Source organism: Tamandua tetradactyla, chromosome 25, assembly GCF_023851605.1.
Source record: "Tamandua tetradactyla isolate mTamTet1 chromosome 25, mTamTet1.pri, whole genome shotgun sequence".
Classification (NCBI taxonomy): domain Eukaryota; kingdom Metazoa; phylum Chordata; class Mammalia; order Pilosa; family Myrmecophagidae; genus Tamandua; species Tamandua tetradactyla.
The window spans coordinates 2,289,267-2,309,334 of NC_135351.1; the positions used below are offsets into that span (position 1 = coordinate 2,289,267).

The window sequence follows — 20,068 nt, forward strand, 5'->3', positions numbered from 1 at the left end:
GTCCTGGACATTGTCGGTGAGATCAGGGAAGCTTGGAGGCAGGCAGCGGATGTGGTTGCGCTTTTGGGGAAATGTTTATGCCCTGATTTCCTACTTGGCTGTGTAGAAGAATGTCTTTGTTTGTAGGAAATATATGATGAAGTAATAAGGAGTAGTGGGACATCACATCTCCAGTTTTTTATCATCAGATGGCTCCAGAATGCACCCCCACCCCCACCCGACACACAGACTATTAAGGCACGTGTGATAAAATGCTAATAATCAGTAAGTCGGGGCAAAGAGGATATGGAAACTCTTTGTGCAATTTTTTGCAGGTTTTCTGTAAATTTTCGGTTATTTCAACATAAAAAGTTAAAAGTTGGCGAGAAGACGTTTCAGAAGGTTTATTTGCGTTTTTTCATCTAATCTTGCCAGAGATGGCTAGCCTGTGGTTTTGTGAGAGTAATTTTGAGCAACCTATAATCAAGTAAATTGAGTTTGCATGTTTCTAACACAACTGGCTCATATCTAGCAGAAATTGCAGCGTCTAATACGATTGGCACTAAAGTAAAAGAACAGCTTTTCTCTATAATTTAAATTCTGCACCTGGAGAAATTCCATTAAATACTTCTATCAAGAGCAATGACCGTTGAAGGTGTCTCCAAGTGAGGAGTTCCTTTGCCAAGCTCTTGACACATTTTGCATCACCACGAATACTGATGGGATCCCATCCCATCTGGAGGAAAAGCCGAGCTCCAGGGAACACTGGATGGAAAACTGATTGACAGCGGCTGCCCCTGGGATGTGAGACCTGCCAGAGTGAGATACCTTCTCACCAGAGCAAGGCCAAGCTGGCAAATAACTAACTTATTGTTTAAGTTGTCCGGGTGTTTCTCTTTTTTTATTACCTGCCTCCAGTTTAAAATACTTTATAGTGTGAAATACGCTATCCTTCTCATTGCATTCTTCAGAAGGCAGCTTTTTGTTTTCTGTAAGGACACCTGTCCATATGAAAGTCTGTAAACGCGTTTTAACAGGTCTCTAAGCGACCAGGGCACGCAGCTGGCGCAGGGGACAGCTGTTTGGCTGACAGAGTTGGAACCAATGCAGGACATGTGCTGGGCCATAAACAGGAATGAATTTTCCTTAACCTTTATGAGTAATATATTTATTTTTGGAATATTAACAAAATCAAAAGAATTACAGTGTTTTTTAATTTTAGGTCTAAATGCAATAAGGTGCAGCTTTTAAGAAATTTTATTTTATGGGGGAATCTTAAATTGAAACAGAAACAAATTTAGAAATGCTGAGGATTTCTCATATGCTATATACAGCACTGAAGCAATATTTTTTTTGGGGGGGGGTGTCTCTAACATTCTATAAAAGAAGTAATGAAATCCCTTCCCATAAACTGTCCATCAGATATTGATGAGCATATTAAAAACTACCAAGTACGCTGTGGGCAGAAATCTCTCAGTGTGTGGCATGTCTGTGTGTGTGAGCATATGTGGCTATGCGTATGTGCGATGCAGTGTGATGTGAGTTGACGCATGTGGTATGTGCGTTGATGCATGTGGTGTGTATGCTTGTGGGTGTGTGTAGGGATGAAAGGTGCATGTGCGTTAGTGTGTCATGTGTTAGGGTATGAGTGCATGTGTGTGTGTATGTGAGATGTGATGTGTATAAGCTCCCCGTTTGCCAGCTCTCTCTCATCCTCCCTCCACTTCCCCTCTCAAAAGCATACCTGACACTTGGGTGGGGGTTGCAGGAGTTGGTGTTTTAAAGGGTCTAGGAACAGAATCTTGGAAAGGAACTCTTTTCCTCTGGGATGGGGATGAGGGGAAGGGCAAAGTTTAAGAATAAAGCTTCCTTTCCTAAACTGTGCAAAGAAAACATTTATGCATGTTGATTGCAACTAAAGAAAAAAATAAGAATAAATATATCACTCTTATTTTTAAAGAAAGCATGCCACTTTCTCTTGGTTTTGCTCTGCTTGTATTTTGTGAGGAAAATTGTGTACAGATGACGTTAGGTAAGAAACACCCAGAACTGGCTACATAATTCATGGGGCCCAGCACAAAGTGAAAATGCCAGGCCCGTTGTCTATAAAGTATTAAGAACTTCAGAATAGCAGTGTCTGTGCCTTCAGCTAACCACAAGGCTCTGGGATGGTGTGGCTGCATAAGGGCCACACCCACAAAGCTGTCCTGAAAACCCGAGTGTTGTGAATTGTACGCCTCAAAAGCACAGAGTAAGTTAGAAAGCTGAGTGTGTTTCCAGAGTAAATAATGGGTGATGACCAAATCACTGCTAAGGACAAGTTCTAATTTGAGTCTGTAGCCAAGTTCAAGTGTAAATTATTATTGTTTTAAACCAGCAGTTGGAAGCAAGGTTTCACAGTTTGAGTCAAAGGATTATGTGGTCAGAAGTTTTCAGAACCTTAATAAATCTCACAGCTTGTCACACACAAGCCTGTCTTCTCCTTCGTAAAGTGAGATTATGGTATTGCCAAACATCAGACCTCGTAGGGTCTAGAGAAATATCCAAATCTGACACCCTCAATTGTGCAGGTTAAGGAAATTAGATCTGTAGAAATCTATGTATGCCATATGTGTCATTATGAAATTGCTCAGTGGCAGCCTGAGAACTTGAATCTTCGGCTGGTATCTCAATATCATGCCCTTTCTGCGTATATTAAATTCTTTCCCATGGTTTGCTGTCGTGCTATAGTACCCAACCCCCTATAAGAAACAAGTCAGTTGACTGGGGTGATATACTCGATTGTATGTTGCCTGCCGGGTCCCATGACACTGTGAGGCTGGACCCATGGGATTGTGTCCTGTCCCAGCACTGACCAGCTGCCCCTCAGGCCAGGATGCGTGCGGCAGAGGGAAGCTAGGGCTGATGAGCACACACAACAGAAACTCTTAGAACATTGCTGTTGGGAGCATAAATTGGTACATATTCCTTCCTAAAGTAGTTTGCCAGTCAGTAATGACTCTGCACTTCTGACTATTTATCCCAGATAAAATCTTGTACGTGCGTTCCAGGAGACATTTTTGAAAGGTTCATAGTGATAATCTTTGTAAATACTCCAAACTGGAAACAGCACACATATGTGTAGAGAACAGATAAATGTATCAGATGTAGTCATACCATTCAATGCACACGGCAGTGAAAAATGAGTGAATTATGGCTATGTGTACTGATGTGAATGAGTCTACAGGAACATAATGTTGGGTAAAAAGGAATTACAGAAGGATACGAAGAGCATGATATCATCTGTATAAGGCACAGGTCAAACTGAACAGTATGGCTTAAGGATACATCAAATAAAGGATATAAAAAATGGTCAGCATAAAACCCATGAGAGTGGTTACTTTAAGAAGAGATGGAACATGATAGGATCCTGGAGGTGCAAGCAAAGAACTTTAAGAGGAGCAGTCATTTTTCTGTTTGTTAGGCTGCTGGTGCTGTGTGATTGACCATTGTCCACGCCTTATATCCTTCTTTCTATTGTACCTGTGTGTGTGTGTGTGTGTGTATGCATATATGTGTTTATCTATCCCTCTATTTCTATCATCTATCTACATATGCCATCTCTGTGTATCTGTGTACCTCTGTCTGTCTATCGACCCATCTACCCATTCATCCACATCTCTTTCTCTCTCTCCCTCTCTCCCCATCTTCTAAATCTATCATTTGTCGTCTCTATTTATCATCTCTTTATCTTTAGATCTGTCATCTATATCTACCATCTATCTATATCTATGTATCTCTATCTATCACCTATTCACCCATCTATCGTATAGCTATACATTCATTCATTCATCAATTCACATCATCTATCTATACCTATCATTTATATCTAGTTATCTATATCTATTATCTATATTTATCTAGCTAGCTAGCTATCCATTTATTTATATTTTCCTTCATTCTATCATCTATCTATCCTCCTCTACCTCTATCTTCTATATGTCATCCATCTAGCTACCCATCTGCCATCTATCCTCTCTCTACCATCTGTCTACATCTATCTATCTACCCATCCATCTATACTTTATCTATCCATCTATTTTCTATCTGTCTATCTATTTATCTATTATCTATCTGTCTATCTATCTATCTATCTATCTATCTATCTATCTATCTATCTATATATCCACCTACCTATATTTATCTATGATCTATTCCTTTAAGTGGAATATGTTTCATAAAAAGTGTGAAAAAAGAGTAAAAGTGGAGGAAGTTGGTTCAAAAAGGAATTTTCATTTTGAGCTCCCTCCTCTAGCAGTTAAAACTCTCCAAGGCATGTATAATAACCATGAACAAGAAGTATAAAATAAGAACACAATATCAATGCTGTAATCTGAGCAGTATATTCCTTACTTGCATAATTTCAGCCTTTAGAAATTGCTTAATTTTCTCCAAAAGAAAATTCAAATAAGTGGTTCCTATAAGATAGATGTTTATTTTTTTCTCATAATAAGAAGGTAAGCAGCTGCTGTCACTGGAGACTCAAGCTCATTATAAATCTCCATTCTGCTATCCTAAGGATGTGAGCCTTTGTGTCATGCTCACAAGATGGTTGCGGGAACTCCAGCTATCACATCCATGTTCCAGGCTCAAAGAAAGTAGAGGGCAAGGAGAAAAGGGAAAAAAGGTCAAACTAGACAGTTATGTTTATGTTTAAAGAGTTTTCCTAGAAGTTTTACCCAAGTTTATATCTCATCTGTCAGAACTGTACCATGTGACCACTGTGAGCTGCAAGGGAATCTGGGAAATGTCACTGAGCACACAATTGCTTCAACAAAACTGGGTTCTTGTTAGTAAGAAAAAGGAGCATGGATAATGGGTAGGCTTAACTAGAAGTCTCTGCCATGCCAATTCATTGTTTCTGAAAAGAAAACTGAAAGGCAGTAGTGATTATGAAAGTTTAAAAAGTTATATGGGCTAATATTAATGAATGCAGCATTATTATGGAAATCATTGATACTGCTCATCAAATATCTCCAGTTCTCCACCTTCTAGGCATGTGATTGGACTGTATTTCTGGGGCCTGTGGGTGGGCTTTGTGTTCAACATAACAGAAATGGGTTGGCCTTTACAATGGGGATTTATTATTTATTACAATGAGACCATGAACATTTCCAAATTAAGGCATCAAGAAGAAGATACCTTCTCTGAAGAAAGGACCGTGGCATCCATGGTTCCTTTTGCCACATGGAAAAGCACTTAGTAGGCATCTGCTGGTCCTTCTCTCCTGGATTTTATAGCCTTCAGGTTCTGCTTCCAACGGCTTTCTCTCCGAGCATCTGTGGGTCCTCTCTTAGCATCTCCAGGGCGCTCTCCTCTCTGAGTTTCCACCATTTATCCTCATAAAGGAGGATTGAGACCTACCTTGAATGGGCCGGGTCACATCTCATTTGAAACAACCTACTCAAAAGTCCCCACAAGGTTGGATTAAAAGAACATGGCCCTTTCTGGGGCACATAACAGTTTCAAATCAGCACAGGTTTCAGGTTGGGTTGGTCCATGTTACCAGTTCTGCCAAGGAGCTGAAAGTTTCTTGGGTTCTGAGCTGCTGTGCTCTCTCTCGGCAGGGCCTGGCGGGCAGCAGTCGAGACGGTGGCTCTGTCAGCCTGGGGAGCAAAGACCCCTGCTAGCCCACTCAGACATGCAGTACAGCGAAGAAGCAATTCTTTGCTGTTTTACGCCTCTGAGAGTCACTTCTAATTTTGATCTACTCGTTTATTACTGAAGCATTAAGTTGCCTATATGTATTGATGTCATTGTTCATTTGATTCTATTTATCCAGAATCAAAATGATTAGAGAGGTCAAATAATTGTTCAATAAATATTATATTATTGCCATTGCTAGTCCCCCCACCCCTTTGGTGTGTATATATATATAACATATATAACATAGAAAAACATATATATATGTATTTAATACTCTTTTTCAAGAACTTATTAATTTATGTGTAGTTGGTGCATAGTTTTAGAAATCAGAATAACTCTTCAACTAAAATGAATTATAGTAGCATTCCTTTTACTGCGCTTACCTCTGATGTAATACTTTAAATATGAGAAATGCCATTTATCTCTTTCAGTTGTTGAAGCCGCCAAAACCCTCTTTCAGATGCATTTGAAAATATTTAAGAAAATACTCAGAAAGAAAATTCCTTTTTCTCTTCTAGTGACAAAAAAAAATTTTTTTTTCATCAGTAAATTAAGGAGGAGAGAGAATTCTTCGCCCTCTGGATGATAATTTCCTGAAACTTGACAAATCAAAATTCCATGACTGTAGCTGAGAACGCAACTGTAAGATAAACAAAGATCTAACAAGTACCCCCTGCCGCCAAAAATGAATTCCTTCAAACAGAAGCAGACCGATGCCGTCACAATGACATCAGCGTATTGTAACCCATCCTCGGTGTAGACAAAATAACCAATAAGTCTCTAAGATCTGCCCAAGCCAAAGCAATGAGTCATCCGTTCCTGCAGCTCCAGCCACTTCCTGAGAGACACCACACAATAGGATGCCTTTGAATAGTATCTTTCAAATAGATTGCCCCCAAATTCAGAGTTAAGAGTGGACATTAAGCCCTGATGTGAAGCACACAGGTAAATGCAGGAGCCCTGCAGGGAAGCCCCCTCTGAATCCTGCCTCATACCTGGCGGTCCATGCACAGTTCCAGCAGGGGCAGGAGGCCACGGGCCCCTCAGCCCGTTCCTCGATGGTCATGCTGAATGGAAGGATGACCATTTTAATGGCAACTTCATCTTAAAAAAAAATCTGTTGATATGTTTCTCCAGCTTTTGCTATTTATTGTATACGCTCACAGAGTTCCAAAAACTGAGGATGCAATCATCTTTTCTTTACATCTTAAATGCCTCTTTAAAAAGCCAGAAACAATGAAAACACCTGTATTTATTGGTTTGGGGAGCGGCCAAAACTGTCTTTGATGAGTACACTGATTTATTTGAAATGCTTAATTAACAATAAAAATTTTACTACTTCCATAATGCTTTCTCCTATAAAAGCTGTTTCACACAAATGTTATACCTCTGAGAAACAAGTAGGGCAAAGGATTTTTCCATACCCTCTATACATGCATACATATATACGCGCACACACACACACTAGTCCTGTGAATGCAGACAAATCACTTATCTCTCCAGACCTTGTAAATGGAAACAATAGTATCTGTTCTACTTCCAACAGTGGACAGTTTTTTTTCAAATTTCACATGTGATAAATTTTAATAGATATGGATACAATATATTCATTTGTAGAACTAAATTTATATTTTTCTTTTTATATTAATGATATTGCAAATATTTAGGCCAAATTTAAAACTTAACTATATGAATACTTTGAAACCAGGGACTGAGAATGGGCTATTTGTGGGGAGGGACAGTGGGCAGTTTTGAGGATCAGTATTAAAATGAGAGAAGAATAAATGTAATTAGTACATTTTCATATCAATAAATAGGTTATTAGCTATAATATATATGGTATACAAGCTGACCATTTTGATGTGGAAACAGATTTGGAGGTGATGTGACTTGCACATGGTCACTCACAGATATCAGTGCACACCATTTGTTCCCATTTCCCGTTATCCTACAGTGGCCCCTGGGGAAGGCACACCTGTTACCTATATTTCAGATCCTGATATTAGAGCATAAAAGTGCCCTCAGGCCACAGCTAGATTAATCAGGGGCATGAACCCAAAGGGTCACTTTATGGTCTCATCCAATGCCTTGGATTTGGGAGAGGTGAGATAAAATGTAAAGCCTCCCTTGATCATTCAGATGAGGTAGGTCTCATAAAACCTAGGTATTCGTCAACAGCAGAATAGTGGAGATAAGGGCAACCTGACCTGCTCTTGCCAAGTGGGCTTTGAGTAGGTCTTAGTTATAAATAAATAGTTGCCATGTGTGACAGATCGAATCGTGCACTCCAACAAAAACACCTGTTCTTAATCTTAATCTGCATTCTTGCGGGTGTGAATCCATCTGTAAATAGGACCCTTTGAAAATATTTCATCAGTTAAGCCGTTGACTCATTTGTGAACAGAGTCCTGTAAAGTCCTATTTAGGTGTGGCCCACCTGAAGCACAGCAGGTCTTAATCCATATTTTATGGAGTTCTTTATAAGCAGAAGAAATTTGAATGCAGTCAGTCAGAGAAGGTCATGGAGCCAAAAATCAGAGCAAGTCGAAAGAGCAGTGCGTCGGCATGAAACTGGTGTGTACCCCAGAAAAGACATGCTCTTTAATCCTGATTAATATCGATCAGACCAATGGGATACTTTGATTAGCTGGTTTCCATGGAGATGTGCCTCTGCCCATTCAAGGTGGGTCATAATCTGCTTACTGGAGTCCTTGAAGAGGCAATCATTTTGGAAAAAGCTCAGGCTGACCCAGACAGAAACAGTTGGAGGTACAGAGACCCCTGGGGAAGCTGTTTGAAACCAGAAGCCAAAGGAGCAGCAGATGCCAGCCACATGCCTTTCCAGCTGATAGCAGTGTTACAGATCCCATTGGTCTTTCCCAAGTCAAGGTATTTTTCTCTGGATGCCTTCGTTTGGATATTTTTATGGTCTTAGAACTGTACACTTGTAACTTAATAAATCCCCCTTATAAAAGCCAATCCATTTCTGGTATATTGCATTCCAGCAGCTTCAGCAAATGAAAACAAGCAGACACAAGGAGAGGAGGATGGCCATGTAGTGGAGGCAGAGATGCAAGCCAAGGAACCCCAAAGATGGCAGCGAGCCAGCACCACAATGCTACAGACCTCAGGGGGAGAGCTTGGGCTTGCCAAAGCCTTGATTTTGGACTTGTAGCCCGACACCGTGAGACAATAAATTCTGTTGTTAAGCCAGTTAGTGTGTGTTTCTTGTCATAGCGGCCCTGGCAAACAGACACAACAAGTCAGCTGAGCTTTCCAGTACAAACTGACACCAAACTACTTTCTATTTCTGGATTAGTGAAATCACAGTGTAGGAGAGACCCACCAAAGTTGAAGGAAAATGAACATTCTTGTACCCTGAGAAAGCCTTTGGTTAGAGTAGCGCCAAGGAAGCCCCTACATAATGTGTGCTCTTAATAATAAACCACCGAGTGAAGGGGTGAAGGTAAGCATTTTCCAACCGACTTTTATGAAGTTTCCTTAGTCACAAGCGGCCCAACCATTAGGAGAGCGAAGTGGTCGCTGGAGCAAACACACATTGGTCTGATCGATGCTTTCCCCAGGTTATTCTGTCTATCATATACCATGACAAACCTCATAACCCTGGGGTCCTAGCATCTACCTGTGGCGTGAGTCATGCTTTCTCCTTTATGTCGCAAGATAAGAGAATGCGAACCCCACTTTTCTTCCATTTCGCAGTCACAGTTTTCCATGTGTGACCAGTGAGCCTGTTTCACTTCTCTTATCCACTCCGGCTGAATAAGCATGGGGATAAAGTCAAGCCTGTTGGGCTTCGCAGAAAGGAACTCCACTCTTTCCATTTTAGTGGATGGTCTAACTGTATCCTCAGATGCCACATTTTTTGGAAAGTGGAGATGCTGTTCCACTTGCCCCTTTGTGGCTAACACATGCACTTTAATTTCGAGATGGTGGTATCCTAAGGGCCTCCCATGTCCTTTCAGACAAAAATGAGATTTACACAGTTGGTCACCATTACTGAGTATTACTATGCATCAGATACTGTTCTTGAAGCTTTAATAATTTAGCTTATTTAAGCTGATCCATTGTATGAGGTTTATTTTATTGCACCCATTTTACAGGTGAGGAAGGTCAATTAACTTACCTGGGTTCTCACACCAAATGACAGAGCCAGAATTTAGACTGAGGTCAGCTGGCTCTTCCTTTAGACACCTACTTCCTTTGAGCAAAATTTCTCAATAATGCTGCTGGGCATTCCCTTCTGAGAGGGGATTGTAGGCTGGAGCTTGCTAGAGGGATTGATATACTCTTATTTGAGAATCCCCCTTGCTTTCCCCAGGCCATCCTTAGATAGGTGAAGGGCAGGCCACTGCCTCCTTGTAACATTTTCATCCACATTGAAGGGCATTAAAATGAATGGCCAGAGCCGCCCTAAGGGAAGGAATAAACAATCCAAAAGGGAGAGCCTGGGACAAGCAACAGCCCTCTGCCACCCTGCACATCGAGCAGGGCGAGGGGCAAGAGCATGTCTGCTGAGCCTTGGTGGGGGGTGCTGGTTCTCCATTGCATCAACATGGTCTCAGGCTGACCTTTAAGTTGAAGCTTAGTCATGATGGGGCCAAAACCACTCAGTGTCCAGTGACCCAGGATTTGGCAGACCAACAAGTAGCTGGATAGAGAACTTGCCAAGCCTTCCAAATGCTCTATGAATAACATTTGTTACTTTAATAATCAGAAAACAAAAGCAAGTAAAACATTTCAAAAGAAAGGATGCCTCCTCATCCTTCAGCAGGCTTTAAATGCTTTTAACAAGAGCACAAATCCACCCCCCTCCCCTGCAACAGCTTCGAGGAGTTGTGAGTAGGTTTTCTCAGGGTGGTGGCTGGCACAGTCCTGCACCCCCTCCTGAGAGGTGCAGGGCTCTACCCTTCCCATCCCAGAGGGCTGAGGCTCTAGCACAGCATCCAGGAACTTCTGCTTGCTTCTCTCCTCTGCCATGGGAAAATGGGACTGAAGGAATCTCTTCTGTCTTATGCCCAAAGTGGAAACTGAGATGTGAAGAGGCTTCTCTATAAGGGTCCTCTGTGCAGAGCATGCACTCTGATTTCCTTCTGCTCCAAGCAGAAATATGCTACTGGCATCATTACGGAGAGCTGCCAGGGGCAGACTCAAGCAGCAGCTAAACTGAGTTGCCTGAGATTCTCACACGGGAGTCCAGGGGTTCAAGCTCTGCATAGCCTGTGCGTATAGGGAGCCCATAGCTACATTGCTGTCAACTTTCAAGATTTAAACGCCTAATTGCAAAGTGAAGAGATTCTTAAAGCTTGTGGGTACTTTGGATGTAAAAGAAAGTGAGCGGGGAGAAAGAAAGAGAGAAAGGGGTGGGGGGCAGGAGGGAAGGACAGAAGGAGTATTTTAAGTCTGATATTTAAAAAGAGGTCAGGGATATATCTGTTGGCTCATAATGGTATCCCCAATCCTTGGGAGGGTGATTTGCTCATGGTTATTGCTTGATACATATTTGTTAATTGAATGAATAGCAAAATGACACAAGAGTATGTTGATACGTTTAAAAATAAGGAACTCATAGAACAAAAACAATAATGCATGGCAAAAAGTGTAATATAATTACTGCTCTGAATTCCTGGATTTTGGATGGGGAAAGTTTGGGATTGAGAGATGCCCGTTTGCTTGAGCAGAGGTCCTGGGATCAGGACACCTGTAGCATCATGTGATGTGCACCGTTTACTCCAGTACCTGGCCCGATCAACTGTAAGTGCCCAACTTCACTCAAAGAACATTCCTCTGTGAGCACTGGAGTTCAGTGTGAGCTCTATCCCAAAAAAGCAGGCTTCCTACATTAGAGACACAGTAATTTCATGCTTTCCCTCTCTCCCATTGCTCGTTCCCAGCATGTAGCATCCAATCCTGGGTGCTCCATTAGGTGAAGAGTCCCCCTTATTATCAACGCTTTGAAGAAATAAGCCCAACCACGTGGCAGCTTTCAGAAGATGGGGCGGGTGGACTCGGGAGCTTTAGCTTCTGCCTAAACTGATTTGAGAATCAAAAGCATCTCATCTCCTAGACCACAAGAGGACAGTAGTGGTTTGGTATCTGGGTTGCTGGTAACTGGCTCAGTTTGGCTTTTTCCCTAAGGATTAGAGCAATGTGTGATTTGCTTGAATTAAGATCTCAAAACAGCCTTCTGTTCCAGGATTCCAGTTCGAAGAGATTTTTATTTGTGAATGTGCTGGAAAAATCCCAGGATGGTTTCAGTATTCCAAGCTGAAACAGTGCCATGTTTTCCATTCTTCCAGAATATTCTGATGTCAACATCATCTCTATTTTCATAGATTCTCACTGAGAAAATACGTTAAAATGACTTACTTGAATAGTGCGGATTTAAGGAGGAAAATGAAAGCAAGTCCTATCGTGCCTCATGGCTTAACTGTTTACAATTGGGATAATAACTAAAATCGTTAATGGATTTGCTCAGTATTGCAGAGGTGTTATTCTCATGTCTTACACTGACACATACAATAAATAGATATCATGAATAAACAAATGAATGAATAAAATAATGCAGATTCTACTCACGTAAGAGCCAAACTTCTGTTTCTATTGCTCATTACCCAAATGCCTATCCATGATTACCTGAGCTTCCCGTGAATAGAGTCGTCCAGTTTCTTAATTGCCATCTGAAGCCTCCTTCCAGACCGGATCTTGTTAGAAGGTTACGCACCATATAAAGGTTCTCAATTACTCGTGTTTTATATACCCACGACAATATTTCATGCTTATTGGTCAGCCTTTTGACATCAATTGTTCTTTATTTTTGCTCTTTTTATGCTCTGTTATCTCCTTGGACACAAAGGATTTGATTTAATTTAATAAAACCAAAATACAGAACATGATAGCTATGACTCTTTCTTATGTTCACTATTGAAATAAAACACACACACACACACACAAAACTATGTTTAATTGTACAATGCCCATTAGCCCTTTAGAGACAAGTTCCATTCGAACACTTCAAATCAGCAACACCATCTCTACGGCTGCAATGAAACCTTCTACTCCCAGTGGGAAAGCTTATCAGAGACATATGCACACCATACCTAATACACAGGTCTAGTTAATGCCCCAGTTTCTTCACATCTTGTGTGAAATACCCTGAGATATATCGTGGAACACCTGGAAGAAGTTTTGATGATGCTGAAAATTTACCGCTTCAGTATATCAATATCTTGATGGAAAAATAATTCTAAGAAGCAAGGCGGTTGGGAAATGGCTCAATTCTTTCCAGCTCTTATCTCTAGAGCAATGCTGTGGTAAACCAAATAATGGGGACTCAGGGTTTTTTTCTCTTAAGGTCCCTCACCCGAAGTGACAGCATTACAGTCAGGCAAGGGGTCAACTCAGTCACAGATGTCTCTGGTTTGGGTGCATGCTCCTCCCACCCCCTACGGAAATGTCTTGCTGCCCTGGCAGGCCACTTTGCCAGCTGTGCCCCCACAGGCTTTGACCAGCTCTGAGCACCTTAGACAGGCCCCCACACTTCTAGGTTAGCTCAAGGTCATGAATGTGATCATGACACAGTGTTTTAGAGACAGGAATAACTTGTAAAACAAATTCATTCTTAAAAGCTGCAATTAAGTTTTTTCTTGCCAAGTTTTCTTTGTGGTACAGTCAGAGATGAATGCTTATACCAAGAAACATTTATCATGTTACTATGTATCATAAAAATTGACCAGTTCTGGTGTCTTTTCTTTTTTCCCTTCAAATTACTCAGGAAAAACAATGCACACAATGCCTGTAATGTATCATGGAAAAAGCACCAGGTCAAAATTAAAAACCTGTTTTCTTAATCTATCTTTAAAATGAATAAATCCTTTAACCTTTCGTAAACTCTAAGAGCCACAGTTTCTATATGTGTTAAATGGAAATAATGAGTACCCTTGTCTACCAGGTCAGGTTATGGTGAGGATAAGGTAGGAAAATTTCTTTAACTACAAAGCCTTATACAAATATTCTTATTAAAAAAAAAATTACATCTATTTCCCTCCCCAGTGCTCTACATTTCCTAGGTTTGTGAATTTTTTAAGTATTTGCCAAGATCTTATAGCATGACAGAATTCACTCTGCCCATTACTGTCAGAATCAGCTCCCATTTCTGCCTTTCTCTTCTCCAATAAACAATTGTATGTCTACTATGTGTCAAGAACTCTGGTAATTCACCAACCTAACTATGACACGGACACCACGATTACTGCCTTGTCTACTAACTGGGGCCCCTTCTTGAAATCTCTGTTTGCTTCCTCTTGTTCATCCCATACATTGTGGCGCAAAAGAGGACAGTAGTTGAGAGAATAGCTTTGGGGCTTGTTTTATTATTATTAGTCTTGCATTATCTTTTGACACTTTCTATTTTGGAACTCTTAAATTATTTAGTTCTGTCCAACAGCTAGAGTTTTGAGCAATCCAATCCGTGAGCACCTTTGTTTGGAGGGCAGAGACCACTTTATTAAAGGACAAAAAGATCATAAAAACTAAGAAGCAATGACATACTTTCACAAAATTTATCTCCCACATCGGCTATCATGGGACCTTGAAATAAGTCAACAAATACTTATTTGAAGGAAGAATTCAACCTTCCACTTTGACTCTCCTGACTATTGAATAAGACAAGATCAAGGACAACTCTTGGTCTTGGCTTATGTTTTCTCCATGCTTAGAATGGACCCCTCTTTGACCACTCTCCATCTTTTTGCACTCCTCCACCCTTTGGCAGCCACTGGAGATTTAAGGTTGACTATAGTACCATGCCTGTCAAGTCAAGGAGACAGACTGACAAAGGGAGAGTCATATCATCCTCATCAGTGCTAAATGATAACACTAATTATGATGCTACAGGTGCCCACAAGGGCTTGAACACAGGGTGGTGATAGAATGTGGGAGACTGAAGAGGGTGGTCAGGCAGGGTTTTGTGGAGATGAAGCTTCAATCGGTTCTTAAAGACAGGGTGAATTATCCATGTAAAGAGGAGGGCCAAATGCATCCAGGTAGGAGAGAACATGTTTAAAATTGTCTGCAAAGGGAGCAGGAAGAGAAAGTCTAGGGGGTCTAGGATGAAGACTTAAGAACAGCAACATTTGATGGCTACATCAAAGGTAATAAGCTTGCAGAAAAGGCCGAGAAGTAGAAGCCAGAAGGAGAAGAAAACAGAAAAAAAAAATTAAAACAGGGCAGGCCACGGTGGCTCAGCAGGCAGGAATGCTTACCTGCGATGCCAGAGACCCAGGTTTGATTCCCGGTGCCTGCCCATGTAAAAACAAAAAAAATTTAAAACAACCAGTATTACACTATGGCAGAAGCCAAGAGAAGAGCAAGTTTAGTGAATGTTTTATTTATTTATTTTTAACAGGATGGCATGCTTCTCAAGATAAAAAAAATGGAGACTAGATTTAGTGGCTGTAAATTACATGTACCTGAGTGGAATTATTTAATCAGAGTGCTTTCCTTTTAACTTTCAACAGAGACTAGAAATTAAGAAGATGGTTTTGACTGAAGATTCAGGTAAGAATATTTTGGAATATGGAAGATTGTGAGAAATGTTACATTTTTGTAAGAATCTTTGATGGGATTGTAGGGGAAGCTAGGAGATGAACTCAGGAAGATGAGGTGGTGGAAAGCACAATGTCAAATTTGCCTCCTCCAAATACAATTTAGGGCTCCTCCTTGTAGGGCCCTACAGTCTCTGAGTATATAAAAAGATTAATTATGGGCCAGATGGTACAAGGGAGAAATATTTAAATTATACAGTTTTAAAAGATTTATTTTTAATCTTAGACATGGCATTTTACACTGATGGCTAAAAGAAATTAACTGCAGACCAGTTAATTTTTAATTAATTTCTTCAATTGTTATTAACTTTACCCAGGTTATAATTAACATTGTTTCTAGATAGTATGTTGTTATGAGATTCATTATTGTCGGTTAAGGCAGGTATGAGAAGTATTTTCTGCAGCTACCCAGAATGGGTACACTTTGTGTTTATGCATGTGTGTGTTCCAGCATTGTGTGTGCATATGCATGCATATGTGTGATGTATGTGCATTGCATGCATGCATGTGCAGGTGTGCATTTGTGTTGTGTGTATGTGTTGTGTGCACATGTATGCATGTGTGTGTATATGCACGTGTGTGTGTAGTAAAGATCACCTCTGAGATTGTCAGCAAGGAGGCAGAGCTGATGAATTTTGTTGTTCACTGTGGCTCATCGCTATGTGGAGATTGCAAAGTGTTTTTATCCAGAAGAGAAATTGAAAGGGATTGTGAAGTTAGGTTCCTGTCTCAGAAAATGTTATGTTTTGGAAAATCAGAATATTCCCCTGTAAGGAGTAAGAAGTTCAGGTAGACCAGTTCCCTGGTGCTGGGGGAGAGGAATTCAGACAAGGAGGTTTTCAAGTTTATGTTTTAAGCATGACTACAATAAAAGTTGAGAGTGTTGCTAAGCCACAATTTTTCCTTTTCTTAAGAGAATTATTGATAAGCTTAAAGATACTGATTTTTGTTTTTTTCTTCTTTTTTTCATCTTTTATTAAACTTCATTTGGGAACCACAGATAAATTCAGACTAAAAATGATGTTTAGGTCCGTCCGGGGTGGTAGGGGTTCTTGAGATGAGCTGAGAAATCAAAAGAGAAAGTTGGGTTCTGCCAATACTACCTTCCTTTCCGAAGGTGGATTTCTCTCAAGAGCTTTCTTTTCTCTTTGAAGAGCATTTGCTCAAATCAAACACATACATTTTCTCTATGATGAGTTTGGAAACAAAATAAAACTAACCATTCTATGTTGCAGTACCGTTTTTAGGGTATTTGGCTAGGATTTACTGCTATCCTGACATAGGTCGTTTACATATTGAGACCCATAAGACCAAATACTTCTTGAGTCAAACAGCACCCAAGGGCTCTGGAAGAAAAGGAACTCATGGGACCACACATCCTTCAGAGATCATCACAGTGTTCTTTGCTAGATTTTATGCCTAATTTGATGAGAGTACCTGTAAATCAAAAAAAGCAAATGGCTCTGTATTCTAACTGAGCTCCTTCCCCTGCTCATCCTAGTACAAGTATCTCCTGTAATCTGAGGGGACGAACACATGGTTATAACACAAATGAAAATAATCCTTCAGGTTTTTCTAAGTAAAAGAATACTAGAAAATGAGCAAAAAAGAATTAAAATATTGAACATACTCATTTATTTTTGCCTTACTGCAGAGAAGCATAATTTTGTAAACGTGGAATAATTTTGGTGCAGCACAAATTTTTGTTACTAAAAGGACATAGGAACATTATGTGGTTATAGAATTACTTTAAGGGCCTCTGGCTGGGACTTTTTAAAATGCATGATCATGAACCAAAATTTCACTGTAATGAAGCTATTTAAATGTTATCAGCTGCTTTAAGGGATTTTCCAAATCCCAATGGAAAATTTTCAGGTATTTTGCAATTGTTTCTAGTTCTAATGTTGCCCATAGTGACATCATGGAGAAGAGATATTTGAAACTATTCATAAACGCCATTAAAAGAGACAATCAATTGTAAAACAGCAAATAGAAGGATATTTCAAAGTACAAATAAATTCAAATATTCGCAAGGGATAGCCTGGCAAAATTCTATGGCCAACTACGATCTAGCAGAATTATATGAGCCTTGACTAATTTTTATCTTTCCCCACATTCCTTATACCCAATATTGCCTGGAGTTTGGATGAGGTTAGATGGAGAGCTAGAAATTGTCACTGTGGATTTCATTCTGGACCCAGATTAAGAAAGCATAGTTTAGCGAACTCTCACTCAGTAGTTTCCCCAGTCCCTCATGAGGAGACAGATGTGAAAATACAGTGAATTACTTCTCTTCTGTAGAATAGAATGGACCCACCACGTTCATATTAATTGGTGTAAAAGCCTTTACATACATAAAAGGCTATGTATTGTTGTACATAGCACTATGCTAGTTGTGAAGACATTATGAAGAGTAAGCACAATCTCAACTTTTAAAAAGTTTGTCCTTTTGTTGGTTGGAGGATGGGCCAGGACAAGACTCTTTTAAAAAGTTAAATAAAATCAGAAAACTTCTATCTACATCAGGTGATCAAGGTTAATATTCGCAGTGATAAGTCCTAATGGCAGCATGTACCTTTGACTTGGTGTGATGATACGGTGTTTGACCTCCACGACCTTCTTTGCATAAATGCATAACCCCACTCTAATCATGAGAAAACATCAGAAAGAGGCCGATTGAGGGATACGCCACAAAACATCCAACCAGTACTTCGCGAAACTGCCCAGGCCATTAAAAACAAGGGACACCTTGGAAGCTATCACTGCCAAGAGGAGTCTAGGAGACAATTCAACTAAGTGTAACGTGGGATCCTGGAAGAGAAAAAAGACATTAATAAAATATAATGAAATCTGAATAAATTATTGACTTTGGCTAATACTAATATCTTAATATTGTTTTTTCTTCATTGTAACAAATTAACCTTACTAATATAAGATGTGGACAGTAGGGGAATAGGGTATTAGATACATGGGAACTCTCCGGACTGTTTTCTCAATTTTCTGTAAATCTAACATTATTCTCAAATAACAAGTGTACTTAAAAACTGAAATGAAACTGATACATTTGGACAAGAATATTTATACCTTTAAAGGAATATATGAGAAAAATAATTAACAAGCTAATATTCTTATTCCTGGACTTAGGGAAAGAAAAATCCAACAAATCCAAAGAAACCGGAGGGAAATCAATCACAAAAATGGAAATCACTGAAATAGAGTAAAAATAATAAATATCTTTTATTTATTTTGTCAACAGAAAAATTTGTCGCTTTGAACAGACTGACGATATAACAACCCCCTAAAAAGCAAGACCCATATAGAAGGTGACAGTTCATACAAAAATTACTAGGATTGAAAAGGCAAACATAGTGAAGATTAAAACACAAGCAAATGTAAGCAAATCTTATGCAAGTTAATGTGGTAACAGAGATCAACGAGAAGTTTCCTAGGAAAAATATAAACACATTTGATAAAAGGTGTAACCGAAAGTTGTATCTACTTAAAAATACAGCAACTGTATCGCTCAATGGTGACACTTTGGAAACATTCCTGTTAACATAAAAACTGAAACAAGGATTTCCACTATTAAGTTTAAACTGAATTGAAGTCTAGCTAGCATGTGTAAGAAAAGAAAAACAAGAGTTATACCAACTGAAAAAAAAGAAATATGTTGTTTGCAGAGAACTTGCAGGCTAGTTACCAAACTTGCTAAAAATAAAAGATCAGGATTCTAAAACAACAAAATCTCCATGTATCACCAATATCACTCAGAAAATTTGAAACATAACAGGGAAAAAATCCCGTTCACAATCACATAAGCAATTATAATGTACTCAGGAAATCTATAGCAACATTTCTCTAGAGGAAAATTGAGAATCATTGGTTAAGTAAATAAATGAAGACACAAAATAAATGTTAATGAATGGGAAAATTCATTATCATAAGTAATTTTCCACAGGTTAATCAACAAATTAAATGCAATTCCAGAAAAACAGGGATTTTTGTAAAACTCAATTAACAGGTATGGAAAAGCAAAGGATCGAGAAATGCCAAGACAATTTTGAAGGGGAGTAAGTGGGAATTGCCCTAACAGATATTTTGGCCTACTGGAAAGCTATATTAATTAAAACTGCATCATGTTGATACAGGGAATAGAACTGATGGACCAGAAACCCAGAAAGACCTGTATGAAAACTGGCATATGATGGGAATGAAATTAGAGATCCACGGGTAAAATAAGGGCTCACTAAATAAATGGTGCTTGGACAACGGGCCTTCCATTTGGAAAATTAATAAACTAGATTCCTCCCTCACATCATCTATAAAAATACATTTCACATATATGAAAGAACTAAATTTGAAAAGCAAAGTGTAAAACTTTTAGATAGAAACTTCAGGGATTATTTTAATATTATTATTTTAAAAAATGATTTCTTAAATGTGATACAAATAACACAAAACCATAAAGGAAACATTAATAAATTGCTTACAGTAAAGACAAAAATATCTACATAAGAGACTGTATAAGCAAAGTGAAAACATAAGCCACAGAATGGGAGAAGTTATTTATAATAATTAAAACTGATAAAAGAGTAATACCCTTAGTATTTAAAAAACAAAGCAAAACACAACACAACAACCAACTTTTTCAAGTAGATGAGAAAACAAAAGCCAAAGAATTAGAAAACAGGGACTACAAAGAGAACAAATTCCAAATGGTTAATGAATATATTGTAATACTTTATTTAAAAAATATATAACGACAGAGCAAAGTAGTTTCT

The 20,068-nt window shown here is 39.3% G+C and overlaps 1 long non-coding RNA gene across 7 annotated transcripts in view; it reads left to right on the forward strand.

Moving 5' to 3' along the window:
• LOC143668814 (uncharacterized) overlaps positions 1-20,068 on the forward strand; it is a 31,274-nt gene that overhangs the window by 2,135 nt on the left and 9,071 nt on the right. For 3 of the 7 annotated variants that reach the window (XR_013168561.1, XR_013168562.1, XR_013168568.1), the window contains exon 3: positions 6,211-7,001. This is a non-coding gene — a long non-coding RNA (uncharacterized LOC143668814). The other 4 variants (XR_013168566.1, XR_013168563.1, XR_013168564.1 and 1 more) reach the window with 4 other exon arrangements.